At 36.2% G+C, this 18961-nt stretch overlaps 1 pseudogene; it reads right to left on the bottom strand.

Annotated features, from left to right (window-relative positions):
- Window positions 1-13520: 13520 nt before the first annotated feature.
- Window positions 13521-18685, bottom strand: LOC108587127 (annotated as a pseudogene).
- Between the last annotated feature and the right edge of the window lie 276 nt (window positions 18686-18961).

An 18961-nucleotide genomic window follows, 5' to 3' on the forward strand; every position in this document is an offset into this window, starting at 1 on the left:
CAGATGAAAGTTTACTGAAAACACCATGTGAAGGGTTTTAATGGAAACAATAGAGTTTAAAATGGTCCCAGGAATATGGAAAAAATTTAGTAGGTCCTTATAAAGGATTGTTTGTTGACTATACATGGAAACTCACAAGAAGGAAGCAAAAGAGGACACCACATTAGTTCATTAAAAAAAAATCAACTATATACAAAGCAGACATTAATATTTTTTGGAAAAATTTCCTTTGCCTTTTCCACAACTACAGAAAGAACAGAAAGCTGTGAAGTTTTTTCCTACTGTAACAACAACAAAAAGAATATTACATTCAGAAAGAAGAAACGAGTCATTCTTTTGGAAGGGGTGAATTATTTTAAATAATTTGTATGAAGTAATGCAGGGAGATTTCAGTATCAGTATGAACTTGTAGCACACTGATCCTTTGAAATATCTTTTCTTCATGTCTTTTAAGCCTGTCAAGTCCTTTTGCAGAACTGTGAGAGCTTACCTAAAGAATTGAAAACAATACAGATGAATAAAAGATATAGATTATTTCCCTCTGCTCTTTTCTTGGATGAAATTGTCTCATGGTTTTTTAAATGACTGGGACTATTTAACTGCAACCATAATGTATTTTCTGTGGTTTCTTAATTTGGAATTTTACTCTTCAGTTCCACTTCATCCTGTCTTTCTTCTTATTGAATGCCAAGGCATTCAACACAGGAAATGGGGCCACAAAGGATTATAGGAGGTTGGCTTATGTTTAAGTCTTTCTAATTTCATAGCATCTGCTGTGATGTGTCAAGCCAGGTACCATATTTCTATTATAAATCAGTCTTTCTGCCCAGACTAGATTCACAATCGTTTTAGAGTTATTATATACTTTTGTTGATCAACTTTTTAAAGACCACTTGGAGTCTTTAGATTCCTCCAATTCTTTAAAGGTAATGATGCGGTTTCTGTACCTCTTTCAATATTTAATAAGACACAGGAAAATGGTTTTACCCCAGGAATCCATATTACAATAACACAGGGAGATTTTATATCTATACAGGGTCTACTTGGCTTGGCATGCCAAATTAAAATCTCTAGGGTAGAGGTCTGGCAAAAGTGTTTGGAAACACTTGTTTGATTTATTCTGTTGTACAAGTCTGGTTCAGAGACATTGGCATATTTGAAGTAATAAATTTACCATCAAAAAAGAAAAAAAAATAGAAAGAAAAACCAAAGTCTGCATAGGCAGCTCTTGCCTCTAATATGCCACCTTCATAGTATGGTAATACTGAAAATTGACACAGTATCTTGCTTAGGATACAAATGCCCTGGATTCAAATTTCTGCTCTGCTTTGTCACCTGAATCAAAGTAAACTTGTAGCTGTTCTATGCCTTAGTTTACTTACTTGTATAATAAGTACAATAATAATGTCTGAAGTAATTTTGGAATTAAGTTATATATCATGTGTAAGATTAAATACTTATAAAGTACCTTCTGACTGGCATAAATTAATTGCTCAAACAATGTCAATTGTTATTTCAGGCTGCTCAGAGGCTCAGATTGGAAGTTAAATAACGTGTTTTATTAGAAAATAAAAACATAAATAATTGCAAACAAAGAAATTTTGTTTAGTAGCTGGAACATTTAAAAACCTAAGATCCACATGGCATTTTGTTTTAGGTCCTTGGTATTATAAATGTTAAATCCATATTTTCATTAAAATAATCATATTAGCATTGAGAATGCCAGAGCAGTCCCCTTTAATGGCATTAGTAAAACCCTAAAGTATCACAACGTGATAGAAATTACTGGGGTGGATAATTAAGGACGGTGTTATTTCCTGCAGGCTAGGGGTATTTTGGACTGGATTATCCAATAAGAAGATTAAGAATGCATTTAGTGCAAGAAGAGGACGTGACAAGAAAATGACAGTTCTTTAAATGAAATTATTCAATATAGATATTTCAGAAATGCATTTAATTAGTCATCAAAATAAAATTAGATATTTTAGCTATTTATATTTATTTTGTGTTTAGAGTTTTTTTTAAAATACAAATAAGAGTAGGACACAAAAAGTTTTTTTCAGTTCTTGGGGGTCTCTGATAGCTTTTAGTCTGGGCCTGAGTCAGATTCACTTCTAGGAATTCTGAGTGTGAATTCCGTGTAAGCAATTTCTTTAGACAGTGTTTTCTTGCAGTGATGTCATTTGGGAGTGGAGTTAGTAGAAACTCTGTAATTAAAATCTTTGCTCTGGTTATACAATAGACAGGAGTCACCTGACAAAAATTCTCTTTCAGCGACTCTGATTTGCCATAGAACTCCTTTACTAACTTCGTAATAGATTGTAAGCTCCACAGCAACAGGACCAGGCACTCTCCATGGTCCCTGGGCTCCACATCAGCAGTGGGAGCGTCCCACATTTCAGAATCAAAGGAGTCTTTGTGTGTGTGTGTGTGTGTGTGTGTGTGTGTGTATGTATACACACACACTTTAAATTCTGGGGTACATGTGCAGAACGCGTGCAGTTTGTTACATAGGTGTACATGTGCCATGGTGGTTTACTGCACCCATCAACCCGTCATCTGCATTAGGTATTTCTCCTAATGCTCTCCCTCCCCTAGCCCCCCACCCCCAACAGGCACCAGTGTGTCATGTTCCCCTCCCTGTGTCCATGTGTTCTCATTGTTCAACTCCCACTTATGAGTGAGAACATGTGGTGTTTGGTTTTCTGCTCTTGTGTTAGTTTCCTGAGAATGATGGTTTCAAACGAATACTGTTCCCTCAAAGATGTCCAGATTCTAATACCCAGAAACTGTGAATGTGTTAACTTACATAGCAAAAGAAGTTTCACAAATTTGATTACATTAAGGATCTTGAGTTAGAGGCATTATCCTGAATTATCTGGCAGGCCCGATTCAATGACAAGGATCTCTATAAGACGAACGCAATAGGATCAGTCAGTAGAAGGAATTATGACAATGGAAGTAGAGTTTGGAGTGATAGGGCCAAGAGCCAAGCCAGCAACCTCTGGAAGTGAATAAAGGAAGGAACAGATTTCCCCCTGAAGTCTCCAGAAGGAACCAGCACTGACAGTACTTTGATTGTAGCCCCATAAGACTTATTTTGAACTTGTGGCCTCCAGAATGATAATAAATTCATGTTTCTTTAAGCCACTAAATGTGTGATAATGTTGCAGCAAACATAGGCAACTAATGGAGACTCATGGATCATCACATTCAATCTACTCATTTTTGATTAAGTGATATAAGGTCCAGAGAGTTTGGGTGTGCATTTATTCACTTATTCAACAATTTATTCAGTTGCTAACATCTGCCAGGCACTGTTAGCAGTAAACATCTGATCTATACTACGCCTTTTTCTGAATCTTTTGCTCAGGACCTCGGAATTGAATCTGAAATGGAGTCCCCAGATGTTTGAGCCGATGAACAATGATGGTTCATCCAATCCCCATTGAAAATTTCTTCCATTCCTTCCAGAGGCTGGATAATTGTTTTGTTTGTTTGTTTGCTTTCGTTTCTTCTTTCTTCTTTCTTTCTTTCTTTCTTTCTTTCTTTCTTTCTTTCTTTCTTTCTTTCTGTCTTTCTGTCTGTCTTTCTGTCTTTCTTTCTGTCTTTCTTTCTGTCTTTCTGTCTTTTCTTTTATTCAGCTCCTTATAATAAATTCCTTCATTTATGCAAGTTGGATAGAATAGGTTTCTGTATTTATTATACCCACTGTAGAAAATTATCTAAATAATCAGTTAATGGTGTCCTCTGATCACTTCAAAGGTTTATGAGAGTTTTAGATCAATGATTTCTTTTTACAAAGGGCATTCTGTTCCACAGAAATAATTGGCAGGTCACTAACCGACTGATGTTGTCATCCCCAACAAACCAAGACCACACCCTCATCTCAGCATTTGGGAAATATTTTTCTCTGTCTATGTGGAAAGAAGAATGTGAGCCACAGACTGCATTTGCAATCCTCTGATGTCTGAGCTGCTAAAAATGTGTTGTGGATAGAATCATTTTATTATAAATGTGAATTTCTTAATAATTTCAGTAAGCATTACCTGTCATCTACAAATAAGAAGATTGTTTTTATTGGATAAGTTTTAAAAATAGCCAAGAAAGGTGTGATGGCAGATGTATCTTGAGTTTAATAAGTAGCCATAATCCTATTTAAGGAGTAGCAAGTTATTGTAAGAAGGATAAAGGACAAATCAGAGAGCAGAGCCACTGCCTGTATGGGCACAGGTCTGTGGGGGTACATCCAATGACTCCACGAATAGTCTCTCGATGACTCTAGTTCCAGACACACTTGAGACTTTACTCTGTCTCCCCCTTTCTGACTTTGACAGTCTCTAATAGTAGCAGGATTCAACAGGTTGGTTAAAAGATTAAAACTGAATCCAGGTTCCACTATTTGATTTCCTTGATCAACTTAACTGTAAATGGTAATATTAACATCTATTTTCTAGGTGGTGTTCAAAGAATCAAATGAGATAATAGCTGTCAAGTATTTAGCAGTGTCTGATGCATAGTGGAATCTCAATATATGTTTTTGCCTTTTCTTTTTTTTTTTTCAAATGCAAGTGTGACTAAGTACATGCTTTTACTTTTGTATCTCTGGGAGATCATTAGAAAGCATTGTAACTCTTTGAATGATATAATACCCTTTCACACACATCGTACTTTTTTGTCATACCAATAATTTAATGAGTAAGTACTATAATTATGTCCATTTTATAGATAAGGAAAATGAGGCTCAAAGAGATTAGGCAACTTGATCAATGAGTACAAGCATAATACTTGTCACAAATATGACTTGCATTCAAGTCATTGAACTCAGAGCCCCTTCATTTTACAGTCCATGCTTTTTCTTTGAAATTTGCAGGGAGCCTGACTTTGTAATGGCCAAAGATCAAGCCAGGTTAGGAATATCTCTGTCTAGTAGTCTTCCTATTTTCACTGTCAGTAAAAACACATGACTTAAGGTCAACCCTAGGTATGCTGAATCTTCACCAAGGAAGGGGGAGTTGGGTTAGTGTTAGTTTGAGTGTGGCCTCCTTATTCTGTAGGAGTGGGAAACCACGTTTTAATCTTGCTAGGGTTTCAGACAAGCAACCGAAAGGAAAAAAAAAAAAAACTGTGCTTGCTATCTTTTCATCCTTCACTCCCAAACTCCACCTCCATCCTTGGCATGCTAGTTGGCATAGACTACACTCTTTCTTTCTAGGTCACCTCTGGATGATTGAATTTCTATGCTGAAAGTCATAGGTGGCTTTAAGGCATGACTCTCTTTTTCTGGGTTCCAATAACCATATCATCTCAATTTTTGGAAGGTGGCAGGGGGAATTAGGAGTGGTAACACACTCAGGGTACCACACACCATTGTAAACAATAGCTTATTAAATCTTCCTCAATTTAGCCTACTTTTTAAATGGGAAAATAAGTGATAAAATAGGTAGCTCCAAATTGTTCTAGGAAGACCTACCCTAGGTAGATAATGGCTGTTTATATCAGTTTCTTTTCTCGTCTCCAAATCAAAGTCCTCAATTGCACAGTGTCCTTTTATGGCTGTTTTCTCTTTCAAGGGTATCCTATGCAGTCATTTTAATTTGGTTTTCCTTATACATAAAAAATGTTGCAGTCTGGTTATGTGGACATTGTAAGGAATATTTAATACACAACCTCATAAAGGAGTCTAGTTGGATTTCAGAGGTAGCAGAAGATAATATAGTGAGAGTAGTGGTGTCAGATCACTTGGCTAAAAATCTCAGTTTTACCATCTGCTAACTATTTGATCCCAGTTTGCTTAAACTCTTTTTATTTCAGTAGCACCAGGAGAATTGTATCAGGAGCTTTTGACAGCTCTGCGTCACACTCCCACCTGCAATCAGACTTCTAACCTCTATCATTTTAAGATTAATCTGTACTTTACTGCTTCCCACTCCTACTCCAAGCTCATCCCCTTACTAGAGTCAAACTGAATGAATTGTTTGCTGCTAACACATATGTGGCTCCTTCCTAAATTTTTTCTTAAAAAATAGCACCTAGTGTGATTTGAAAACTCTAATTTTTCTCTTGATGGTCATATGTGCCTTGAGTAGAAAAAGTTATGTTGGGCTTATAACCAATTTTCTGATCCTGCAATTCATTTATTTGTTTAACTTCATTTCCACAAGCCCAGGTCTCTAGAAGGAAGCAGAGACCCTGAGCAATGCAATTTCAGGGCTTACATGTAACAGCTTCTGGTTTTACTCCATTCTTGGCTCTGAGAGAGTCAAATAAAGAGCTACTTCTATGTTCTTCTTTCTCCTTTGTCCTCTAGTTCTGGGGGTACCTGCTCTTACAATCTCCCAGGGAGAATGTGAGAGTAAATCATGTGATTTCCAAATTTGTATATCCAACCTGGGCTTTCCACCTGAACTCTAGATGTAATGTCTACTTGGGAATGACTGATAGGAGTCTCAAACTTGGCAATCCAAGGTAGAACGCCAATTTCCAACCTGTACCCTCACCTCTCCCTAAAAAGTAAAACAAACTGACAAAATTTTCTCCTAGTCTTCCCCAGTAACCTGAGTTGCTGTGGCTTAGAAGCTCAACACTACCCCTGACTTCTTACTTTCTCCCATAGTCCACATTCAATACATCCGCAAAACTATGAGCTCTGCCTTTAAAATCCATCTACCTTCTAGTATAATCATTATTGTACCCCTACTCCAGGTTATTAGTTCGTTCTCACGCTGCTGATAAAGACATACCTGAGACTGGGTAATTTATAAAGGAAAGAGGCTTAAATGACTCACAGTTCAGCATGGCTAGAGAGGCCTCAAGAAACTTACAATCATTGCAGAAAGGGAAGCTAACATATTTTTCTTCACATGACGTCAGCAAGAAGTGCTGAGCAAAAGAGAGAAAAGCCCCTTTTAAAGCCATCAGATCTCATGAGAACTCACTCACTATCAGAAGAACAGCAGCATGAGGGTAACCACCCCCATAATTCAATTACCTCCCACTGGATCCCTCCCATGACGTGGGGATTGTGGGAACTACAATTCAAGATGAGATTTGGGTGAGGACACAGCCAAACCATATCACCAGGTAACTGATACTTCTCACCAGAATCATGGCTTGAGCTTCTTAACTGTTCTCTCAGCTTTTGCCTTTATTCTGTTTTAGTTATGTATTAATGCATAATAGTTCACCACAACATTAACAGCTTAAAACAGCATTCATTTATTATCTTATAACTTTTATGGGTCAGGAGTCTTGGCACAGCTTCTCTCAGGGTCTCCTATAAGACTACAATCAAAGTGCAACCTGGGGCTAAGGTTTTATCTGAAGGCATGACTGGGGAAAGATTCACTTCCTCAAAGGCTGCTGGCCTGAAAGGGTGTCAGTTCCTTTTTGGCTGTTGGTCAGAGGCTACCCTCACTTCTTTGACATGTACATTTCTCCACTATGGCTTCTTGCTTCATCAAAGTACACAAGTCAAAAAGACAGGAGAATCTACTAGCAAGACAGAAGTTACAGTCTTATGCAACCTAATCACAGAAGCAACATCCCATTACATTTTCTACATTTTATTGGTTATAAGCAAGTCATAGATCTTGCTCACACTTAAGTAGAAGGCATTAAACAGGAGCATGAGTTAGCAAGAAACAGGAATCATTGAGAAGTTGCCTGCTATATTCTCTTACTCTTTCTTGTTCATGTAGCAGTTGGAGAAATCCTTTTAAGCATGAGTCAGGTCATGCCATACATATATTCCAAATCTTCCAGCTATTACATATTTAACTCACAACAGACTCCAAATTTTTCACGATATCCTTGCATCACCCCCATCTCAACTTATATTACTCTTCCGATACTCACTTTGGTCTGGAAGTACTGACTTTCTTCTTATTGCTCAAACCCACCTGACCCTGTCCCATTTCAGGACCTTTGCACTGTAATTCACTCTACTTGGATCCCTCTTGCCCCATGTACATTTATGGTCTTTCATTTAATTCAGGCTTTTGCTCCAATGTCACCTTTCTAAGAGGCCTTTCTAGACTATGCTATCTAAAACAGCAATTCCTGCCTTGCTTTCTGCCTCCTTACTTTTCTCTATTTTTATTCTTATTATTTTAACTGCATAAAATATTATATACCATATTTAATTCTCTGGGTTTTTTTTTTTTTTACCACTAAAAGGAAAGCTGGAGCAAAGACTGCCTATTTTATTCATGCAATACATGGAGACTTATTTGTCAAAATACAGGGGAAGTATGATAGGACAAATGTAAGCACTAAAGAAGTAGAAAAAGGAGAGTGCTGATTTCTTCTAATAATTATACTGTAATCATTCAAAAGGGTACCCCAAAGCACTATGCTCTGACCCTAAGGAAGAAGTGTGTTTTCCCTTAATTAAGATAAGAATTCCTTCAAGGACATTCAGTTACCTTTACTGCTGTCTTATCAAGCAACTTTGTGTCACTAACTCAGTTTTGTAATTGTCTTGTTCTGGGAACAACTGTGAACGGAGGGGTATTGGCATGAGGGTTTTGATGACTACAGTTGTTCATTCTCACTGTTCTCAAGTTTATAGTGGCATTTCTCCTTAAATTTACATCAACTTATAAAGTCAAGATTCCAAATCTGAAAAGCCAAGGACTCAACTCTGCACTGTGATCTTTTATCGAAGAAGCAGCAGCCATCATAGAACACATCTGAAAAAGTTATCCAACCTTATCCATTACTATCATCTGGTATTCCAAGGAGGTCATATTTGTTTAAATGCAATAATTGCAGGTTTTTCAAAGTAATAAGCTTAAAGTTTATGGTTTGTTGCTGGGGGAAAAGGGAGACATTTCTGTGGCATTGGCCTTGAAGTTTACTTTTAAAGGACAGATTTTCATTTGATGAACTGCACAAAACAAAAATGCTACAGAAATTTTTCTCTAAGTAGCTACTTAATAAAGCCTAAACTGGACAACTTCCATGCCCTTCAGGGTTTCAGAAATACAAACAGGAAGTTAACATTTCCATAGCGATAATGATTCAGTAATAAAATCTGAGGAGAAACAATAAAACAGAAGGTCAGGATGAAAGCAATTTACATTTTATTAACATCCTAACACTACATCAGAATAGATATTAAATATTTAAATGGAGTCAGAGTGTAATTATAAAAGCATCTGTAATCAAATGACTTTTTTTTTGTTTGTTTTTGGGCATGGCTTTGCTGTGGTCTTGTGTTAAAGTGCAAACTTATACAGCATTTCTAAATTCCCTCAACTTGTAAATTCTGCTTTGTTATCTTATGGACAATTTTTGCAGACTAAGTTTCTTGTGTAAATGTTCTTTTCAAGGAAAAGGCATATAACTTATAATGTCATTCATGTCATTATTGTCAGACACTGTATATTTTAATGAATGTGATGAAATTCAGTTATTGGAAATGAGTCAAATGAATTATTTCAGAATTTCAGACACTCTTTTAAGCCAATAGGGAGACAGGTTGTCCTTTAGGCATGGATAGATCCTATAACTGGTAAAGTCTCCTGGGTTTTCCAGTGGCTTGGATTTTTCTTTTCCAAACTATTAATCTTGCCTTCTCTCTATTAGAGGAGAGAGGTGATTTCCTGAGAGAGTGATAAGATACTTCAACATTGCATTAGGAAGGAAGAACTGAATGTCAAGGAGAGAGAAAAGTGAATGTTCCAACCCTGAACTAGAGGAAGAATGACCAGGTGATGGTGAACCACTGTTAAGAATAGAAGGAAAGAAGGTGGTGTTAATTCTGTAAACCACGAATTTCTTACTGTGACCTTGAGCTGACCAGGCTTCTGGCGTTTTCAATCTTTGTCAGGTGTTGAGCTTCTAAGGTAGAAAAAGTAGCTAAGAATTGGGAAACTGATTCAAAAAATTTGGACTCCCTCTCATTGTAAAGATAATCTATCTTTCATCAGTTATCTTTTGTTGTTTCAGGAATACATACCCAGTTTCTTTAAATGTTTAAAATACCTTAATGACAGTTTCTAAGCCTTTCACTCCTTTAAAAATGTGCTGATGGCCAGATAGTATCCAAATAAATTCTTGTTCCATTATAATAACTATCCTCTTTTATTTTTCCACTTCACCTCTAGTCATTGAAATATGGTTTTGATGTGGGAAATAACACTGATGTTGAACATTTAGTTGTAATCATGCACTTTGTAGTTTACACACGATACATAAAAAGTAACTCTTTCCAAGCCTACATCCTAGTCCTAGAATGTCCTCACTTAGTTGGGTTGACATACGTGTTTTAATATGCCACAGTACTGATGGGATTTAAGAATAGTCTCCTTGTTCTAAATAAATGCAAATCTGACAGCCAGAGAAATTGTAATGTGACTTTCCTTTGACTGTAGTTGAGGTAAATTTATATACTTGTACTTAAAATATACAAATTACTTTTCCTAACATAGCCCTTAGGTTGTAATACTAGCAAGTGCTGCACCAGTCTCACACTCCTGTGATATCATTGTACTGAGCATCTACAGGAAATTGTGTAAGATATTGTGCAAATGGAATGCTGCCCTCTTATGGTTGCACAAACCCTTCCAGGGTCAAACATAAAGCCCCAGTCGCTAGCTAGGGTACTTAATAGAAAGATGTAAGAACTAGGAGGACATAAAAAAAAATTAACCCACACTGATTTTACAAATTACAAACTGGATTGAATGGAGGAGACTCATACCAATTTCATATAAGCTGACAGGATAGAGCCAAAGATAAAATCAAGTTTATTGTTTCTTTCATTCTAATGCACATTTGAATATGATTTTTAACTTCTGGTTTCATAATTTAAGTATTTCAAGGGACGTCACAAAACATCAATTTTATCAAAATAAGTTATAATAGGGTAATTACAGTAAGTCAACATGGTGTCACATTTCCTCAACCATTGAAGGACCTCTTCATTTTGTCAAATTAGAAGTCTCAAATATCTAACCAAAATTTGAAAAGGTCTCAAATATCAAACTCAAAAATTTTCAATTTCCAGGACATTTTTGCTTATATTTTCCTAAGATCATTCTTATTCTTGTTTATCATCTGGGGAGTCACAGTTGAATGCTTATCCAATATGTGACAGCCTGTCAAACATTGGATAAAAGCTGTTTTTTTTTTTTTTCCTAAAAAACCTCTTCCAAGATAGCTATTTGCATTTTTATTTGTTCTCTATGCAGTTTTAAAAATATATATTTAAGTTTACATTACTGCAATTTATTTATTGAACATAAATCACCCTTCATTATATATACACACATATATGTATATGATTGTATATAGTTTTATATATTCTGATTGCTGAGGCAAAAGATATGTATTTGCATATAAAACTTAGATAGACAGTGTTAAATTGCTTCTGAAATAGCTATACCAATTTACCCTCCCACCAACAGTATACAAAAGCCCATTTTGCCGTACGCTTATAAATACCAGATAAACCTCTCATCCATGCCTTTTAACTTTTCTGTCATATTTTCTATCACTTAGGCATTTTTAAAACTATGAATTTGGAAAATCATTTTATCATTCATATTTTACAAATCTAATTTACCAGTTTGTTGCTTATCTTCTAATTTTACTTGTGTTATTTGACAAAGAGATGTTTTAAATTTAAGTAGTTTTCATGCCTTTGTTAAAGTAATTTACAAGATTTGCTCACCAAGTTTATATAAAATACTCAAATTTTCCTTTAGTGGCTTTGTGATTTATTTTATTGCCTTTTTATTTAAATCTTTATTTGAAATGCATTTTATTATATGGTGTAAAGTAAGATAATTTGATATTTTTTCCAAATGGTTATTTTTCTAAGCATTTATGAAACAGTTCATTGAAACCCTACCATTTAGAACTGTCGCTTTAAATCAAGTACCTTACACTTATGTAAACTCAGACCTTTATTTGTTCTCTCTACTTTTTGGACATTTATTTTATTATTTTAACTTTATTACATGCATTGACATCCAATATTCCACAAATTCGTCTTTTAATATGTAGAAAATGACTATTATAGACTTCCAAATTTTTGACATTATTAAAATACAGTAAGGTAAACAATAATAATAATAACTTTCCACCTAGAATTAGCTGCTAACATTGTGGCATATTTGTTTTCAATTTTTTTTCAAATTACTCTGATATGCTTGTAAACATAAAACTGATATTTTGTAAATATGCTCGTTATAAAGAATTTAATCATTCTACAAATTGCAAATAGGCAACCATCGTCCCAATTTTCAAGAGCTAGAAATTGTCATCATTAACATTAGTTAAATGTCATTTCAAGTATTGTTCATACCTATATAAATATACAAGAATGGATGCATGAACAGACAGGCAGAAATGCATTTATTAGAAGTAAATGTGTCTGGAATTGCTTTCCAGCTTGAATTCTGTGAGGTTGCAGTCAAGCTGACAGCCAGATCATCCCATCAGACATCTCAAAATTTGATCAAGTTGATGAGTTCAATTTCAAGCTCACTCACATGGGTGTTGGCAGACTTCTGTTCCTCATGGGTTATTGGACTGATGGCCTCAGTTTCTTGTCCTTTATAAGGCTGCTCAGAACTTGGCAGCTGGCTTCCCCAGTGTGAGTAATGTGTGAGAGAGAGTGAGAGAGACAGGGAGAGAGAGAGAGAAAGAGGGCACGCAAGAGAGCCCAAGACAAAAGTCACCGTCTTATTACAACTTAACTTCAGAAGTCATATAATTTCTGCCATATTTTATTAATTAGAAATGAGTCAATAAGGTTAGCCAACCATTAAGGATTACTCAAAGGCATGGATACCAGGAAATAAAGATCACTTGGGGATCTTTAAGTACCATAAAATATTCTGTCTTTTTTTTGAGACAGAGTCTTGCTCTGTCACCCAGGCTGGATTGCAATGGGGCGATCTCAGCTCACTGCAACTTCCACCTCCTGGAGATTCTCATGCCTCAGCTTCCCAGGTAGCTGAAATTACAGGCGAACACCACCATGCCTGGCTAATTTTTGTATTTTTAGTTGAGATGAGGTTTTACCATGTTGGCCAGGGTGGTCTCGAACTCCTGACCTCAGGTGATCTGCCTGTCTCCACCTCCCAAAGGGCTAGGATTACAGGCGTGAACCACCATGCTCAACCCCATTAGACATTCTTTAAGCTGTAGTCTTATATTTTTTTTAAATACCTGTCATCAAGTTAAGGACGTTCCATTATATTTGTAGTTTATTAAGAGTTGTTATAAGTAGCAATTAATTTTTTTAAATAAAATTTTGCTTCTACTCAGGTGATTTTATGTATTGTCTTAGCTTTCTTGAAGCATGTTGTTCAAGATAGTACCATTTTCCGTACACTTAGAAATGAAATCTTCATTATTTATGAAAATTTAGAAATACTTACAGACATGTTCAAAAAATTCAGTTGACATATTGATTGTAGAAGTTTCATTTGTAGTTTCATATGTGAAAAAATATTGTCTTCCCATTATGATAATTGTATATTTTCCTATGGCTCAAGTGTGTGTTTTTTTGCTTTTGTTTTTTTTTTTTTGGGGGGGGGTGTTTGTTTTTTACATCTAGGGCAAACTTTGTTGCTTCTTCATATTGACCCTGTGCATTTTTTGTCTAACTTATTTCAAGGTACCATATATTTCTTTGCAATGTTAATAATGGAAGTTTTCCTATATATATTTCCTAGCAGTGTTTGCCTACAGAGTCTTGTTAGTTGGAGTAAAAGTGTAAATCAGGTGGTTATAAGACAATAGGGAGTGGTGGGGCCTGGCTAAGCTCTTCTGTGGGTTCCACCTAAAAGTGACAAATTCAACTAAAACAAGCAAGCAATGAAACCAACACTGCAACAAACAAAACATATTTATACTTTTTGTTTAAAACAAACAAGAAAATAAACACTATGCTTTTTAAAACTATCTGCAGAATCATGGGCACCAAACTGAGATCTGTGATATCCTTTACATTACTGCAATTTGAATTTTCAGTTATGTTGCTTCCCTATGTCTGTTATATTTCTCAATTTTTATTTTCTTAAAAAAACTATCAATTTATTGAGCTATTTTGCACTTTTAATGCTTTTAGAAATACTATGCCATTTTTATCTCCCAGTGGTTATACTTAAATTTAATAAAATATATATTTTATCCTAGATTTTTTAAAAAATAAATTGTGTGGTACATTTTCCAACCTGGGGTAAAAATGAGATGTTCTATAAAATTATCTTCTGTTTCTTGTAGTAATTCTATTTCTTCAGGGGGCATTTCCATCAAGTCATTGAATTGTTTTCCGTATTTGCAACTAAAGTTACTTGTATATCCAAAGATTAGTGTTTTGCTTATCCTGATGGAATAGAGAAAACAAATTTTGTTCAGCAATTGAATCTGATATGGCCATAGATGTTTGAATCCTGTTATTGATGTATTTTAGGCCCAGGGGATGGGATAAGAAAACATTGAAGATTGATTAAAGCCCATTTTCTCAGTTCTCTGATGAGTTGCGAAGGATTTGCATGGAAACAATGACTTCCTGGAGGTCCTCCTAGTGTGATGAAGGGTTTGTGCCAGCTGAAGTTAGCTATTTCTTTCCTGACACATCTATTCTCCATATGACTCTGCCAGGGCATCATCCTGCTTTTTTTGACTTTATAAAAGATAGTTTTATTGTTAATTATTTACCTTAATAATTTCAGAAAGAAAAACAGACTAGCTCAGTCCGACATGATTGGCAGTTGGCAAAATCTGGGGAAGCAAGTGTTCTGATTGCTAAGGATTTGATTAGATTCTTTTAATACTTAGCTATCTAATGCTTCACATATAATCCAGAATAAATGTATCATCTCCTTCCCTTTCACTTTAATACTACACCTACCTCCCTTCAATGTGGAAATATTTTCCTTAAATATGGTTTTCAGAAGAACAAGTTCCCTCAAGAATATAGCAATGAGGACAGTGCACAAAAAGAAAAACTCAAAATGAAACTCTACATGAAAATTTGTCTAAAGAAACAAATCTTTCAAAATATTATGAAATAAATCCAGTTACAAATACACTTATTCATCTGTGAATAGGTTCTGGTATAATAACTGAAAATGGCTGACTGTTTACAAGATACACAAACAGGAACAGTGCACCTACCCCTGTAATGGCCCTCAGAAGCCCAAAATGTTCCATGTGCTGTAGGCCAGAACATACAAGAATCAATCTTCATCTTTTTCCTTCTGAAAAGCTGTCCCATAGTTAGGCTGGACTATGGGACTGTCTTGTTCACAAACAGGAAGATCTCCTTTTCAGAAGGAAGCTGAATCCTTTTCCTGATGATTCATATTAACTGAGCTACAGTGGCATCAACTGGACCCAACTTCCTCTGGTTGTCAGTGTTAACGACCTGAGAGCCCGAGACCTTTTCCACAATTACCAGAACCTGGTCGGGATATATTGCTCAGATCTTTGAGGATTCTATGCATCTATGTTCCAGTGAGTGTTCTTCCTTGAACATATACTTGATGATGGCGGTGAGTAGGAGGTGGAGCTGGCTCTTGGAGCTGTGGATCTCAGTGCACCAACCACACCATCCTCTGACTTATTTAGCCTGCTAGCCATGCTGTTACAGCTTGGGTTGAACATTGCAGTCCACGATGCTTCTTGTGTCATCACGGTGCTCTTTGCCTGAAATGCTGGTAGAATGGAGATGTGTTCTACAGTGGATGTCCTACATCTCTGTTGTTGCTTTGAGCCCTTGCTCTGAATTTATCAGTATTTTGGTGTTCCACAGAGTTAGAGTGAGATCCTTTTGATATTTTCTTCTAATGAGCTTTTCCTTTGTTGATATCACAAATGATCAGTTATTTCAATCCACTCGTGTGTCTACCAGAATGCATAAAATCCTTCCCCAATTTCAAAGGCTAGTATATGTTTTTACTTCTTTTGTTTATACTTCTTTGTTTCTTATATGAGATTTTGAAGGTTAGTGAAGATAGGGAGGAGTTATATTTACAGTGTCAGTGTGATATGTTAAAGCAGATATCACATGACATATTCTTCATGAACCCAGTCTGCTTCCCAGCAACCACATGGGCTTATTTTATGGAGGCTCATAGATACCTCTTAACAAAATCATCCAGAATAATTATTATGTGTTGAATTGTGTCCCTTCAAAAGATCGTTGAAGTCCTAACCCCTGGAAATTGTGAATGGGACCTTATTTGGAAATAGGGCTCTTAAAGCTGTAATCATTACAGAATCTATAAAGAATTTAAACAACTTTACAGGCAAAAAACAACTCCACTGAAGAGTGGGCAAAGGATATGAACAGCTAATTTTCAAAAGAAGACTTACATGCAGCCAACAAGCATATGAAAAAATACTCAACAATACTAATCATTAAGTAAATACAAATCAAAACCATGATGAGATACCATCTGACACCAGTCAGAATGGCTATTATTTAAAAAACAAAACAAAACAAAAAAAACACAGAGGCTGGCGAGGTTGCAGAGAAAAGGGAATGCTTATACACTACTGGTGGCAATGTAAATTAGTTCAGCCATTGTGGAAAGCAGTTTGATGATTCCTCAAAGACCTTAAAACAGAATTACCATTCAATCTGGTAATCCCATTACTGGGTATATTTTCAAAGCAATATAAATTGTTCTATCATAAAGACGTGCATAATCTATTAATTGCAACACTATTCACAATAGCAAAGACATGGAATCAACTTAAATGTCCATCAGTGGTAGACTGGACAAAGAAAATGTGACACATATACACCATGGAATACTATATAGTCATTAAAAAAGAATGAGATCATGTCCTCTGCAGCAACATGGATGGAGCTGGAGGCCATATCCTAAGCAAACACAGGAACAGAAAACCAAATACTATATGTTCTTACTTATAAGTGGGAGCTAAATAATGAGAACACGTGGATGCTAAGAAGGGAAAAACAGACTCTGAGGCCTACTTGAGGGTAGAGGGTGGGAGAAGGGAGAGGATCAGAAAAAGTAACTATTGTGTACTAGGCTTAGTACCTGAGTGATGAAATAATCTGTGTAACAAACCCCCATGACACGAGTTTACCTACATAACAAATCTGCCCATGTACCCCTGAACCTAAAATAAAAGTTAAATAAATACAGATGTAATCAAATGAAGATGAGGCCATTCTGGATTAGGGTCATACCAGATTATGTAGATCCTAATCCTGTGGCTTGTATTTTTATACAAGGGAAATTTGGACACAGAGTCACAGAGGGAAAAAGCCATGTGATGATAGAGGCAGAGATTGGACTGATGTGTCTATAAGCCAAGGAACACAAAGAATCGTCAAAAGCCACCAGAGCCTAGGAAAAGGAAAGGAAGGTGTATTAGTTTGTTTTCATGCTGCTGATAAAGATGTACACAAGACTGGGCAATTTACAAAGAAAAGAGGTTTAATAGAGAACTCACAGTTCCACGTGGCTGAAGAAGCCTCATAATCATGGCGGAAGGCAAGGAGGAGCAAGTCATATCTTACGTGGATGGTGGCAGGATAAGAGAGCTTGTGCAGGACAACTCCCATTTTTTAAAACCATCATATCTCGTGAGACCCATTCACTATCAGAAGAACAGCACGGGAAAGACCCACCCTCATAATTCAATCGTTTTCCACCGGATCCCTCCCACAACACATGGAATTATGGGAGCTACAAGATGAGATTTGGGTGAGGACACAGAGCCAAACCATATCAGAAGGATAGTTCCCTGCAGCCCTCAGAGAAAGCATGGCCCTGCCAACACCTTGATTTTGGACGTTTAGCTCCCAGAATGGTGAGAGAATATTCTGTTGTTTGAAGCCACCAAGTTCATGGAACTTTGCTATAGCAGCCTTAGGAAATGAATATGGTAGTCATTTGATAATTTGAAGAATTCAGGTCCTCCTTAAAAAAAAATTGGTAAGGAATATTTTATTGCCCACCATTCTGCAAAACCTCTTTCTTCATGATTCTGCGATGATCATTAATTTTGTAAGAAGGTCTGACAAATTTCATAATTTTTCCTTCTAGTTCCTGTTGTGCAGGAGTATGAGAGAAAAAAGCAGCTTCTGAGCCTGGTGTAAATTTTACCTGGGGCAGTTGTTGAGTAAATGTGTTATTTTTTAAAAAGGTGATTTAAACAGGGATTTATGAACATGTACTCTCCTTTCCACATATAAGATGTGCATTCAGTGGGTCCAAAGGGCAGACTGAACATGTGCTCAAGCCTCATTCTCCCTCTCTTGGTCCCCAGATATAACATACAGTTCTAGAAAATACCCAAGAGGTCTAGAAATTATTAGGAAATCCTGAAGAAAGAGATAAAGAAAATCAGTGGTCTAGAAATTATTAGGAAATCCTGAAGGAAGAGAAACCTAGAGCCAAAAGCATAGCTCCAAATACATTTCAGGTGGAAGAGGACTCATAGTTACCCCAAGCTGGGAGGTGGTAAATAAGATTGTTAGGTAGGGGCCCTGAAGTGCATATCAGGTGTTTGACTAGAGACCTATAGCAGTTCCAATCTGAAGTTTTCACCCTCTTTCAACAATCAGTTAGGCCAAGCAGTGACCAGTACAGGCAACTGCTCCACTGCCATCTTTGGAGTCAGAGTTCAGTAAACAAATACAGCACTTATAGAAAGGCTCTGCGAGAGACTCTCCAGTCATGATGGTCCCATGGTCAAGAATCACCAAAACTTGGGGAAATCTAATTTAATGAGGAATATTAATACAATGAAAACTCCCAAACAAAACCAAAGCAAATACAGAGATACCATGAAATGACTAGAAATGACAAATTAAGACTTTTAACAAAAGTTTATAACTAGTAAAGATATGGAGCAATATTATATCTATAGAAAAGAAACAGATGTAGAGATAGGAAATTCAAAATCTGCCCCTTGAAGAATGCATCTGATGCTCTGAGTAGCAGAATAAACATAA

Source organism: Papio anubis, chromosome 8 (genome assembly GCF_008728515.1).
Source record: "Papio anubis isolate 15944 chromosome 8, Panubis1.0, whole genome shotgun sequence".
NCBI lineage: Eukaryota > Metazoa > Chordata > Mammalia > Primates > Cercopithecidae > Papio > Papio anubis.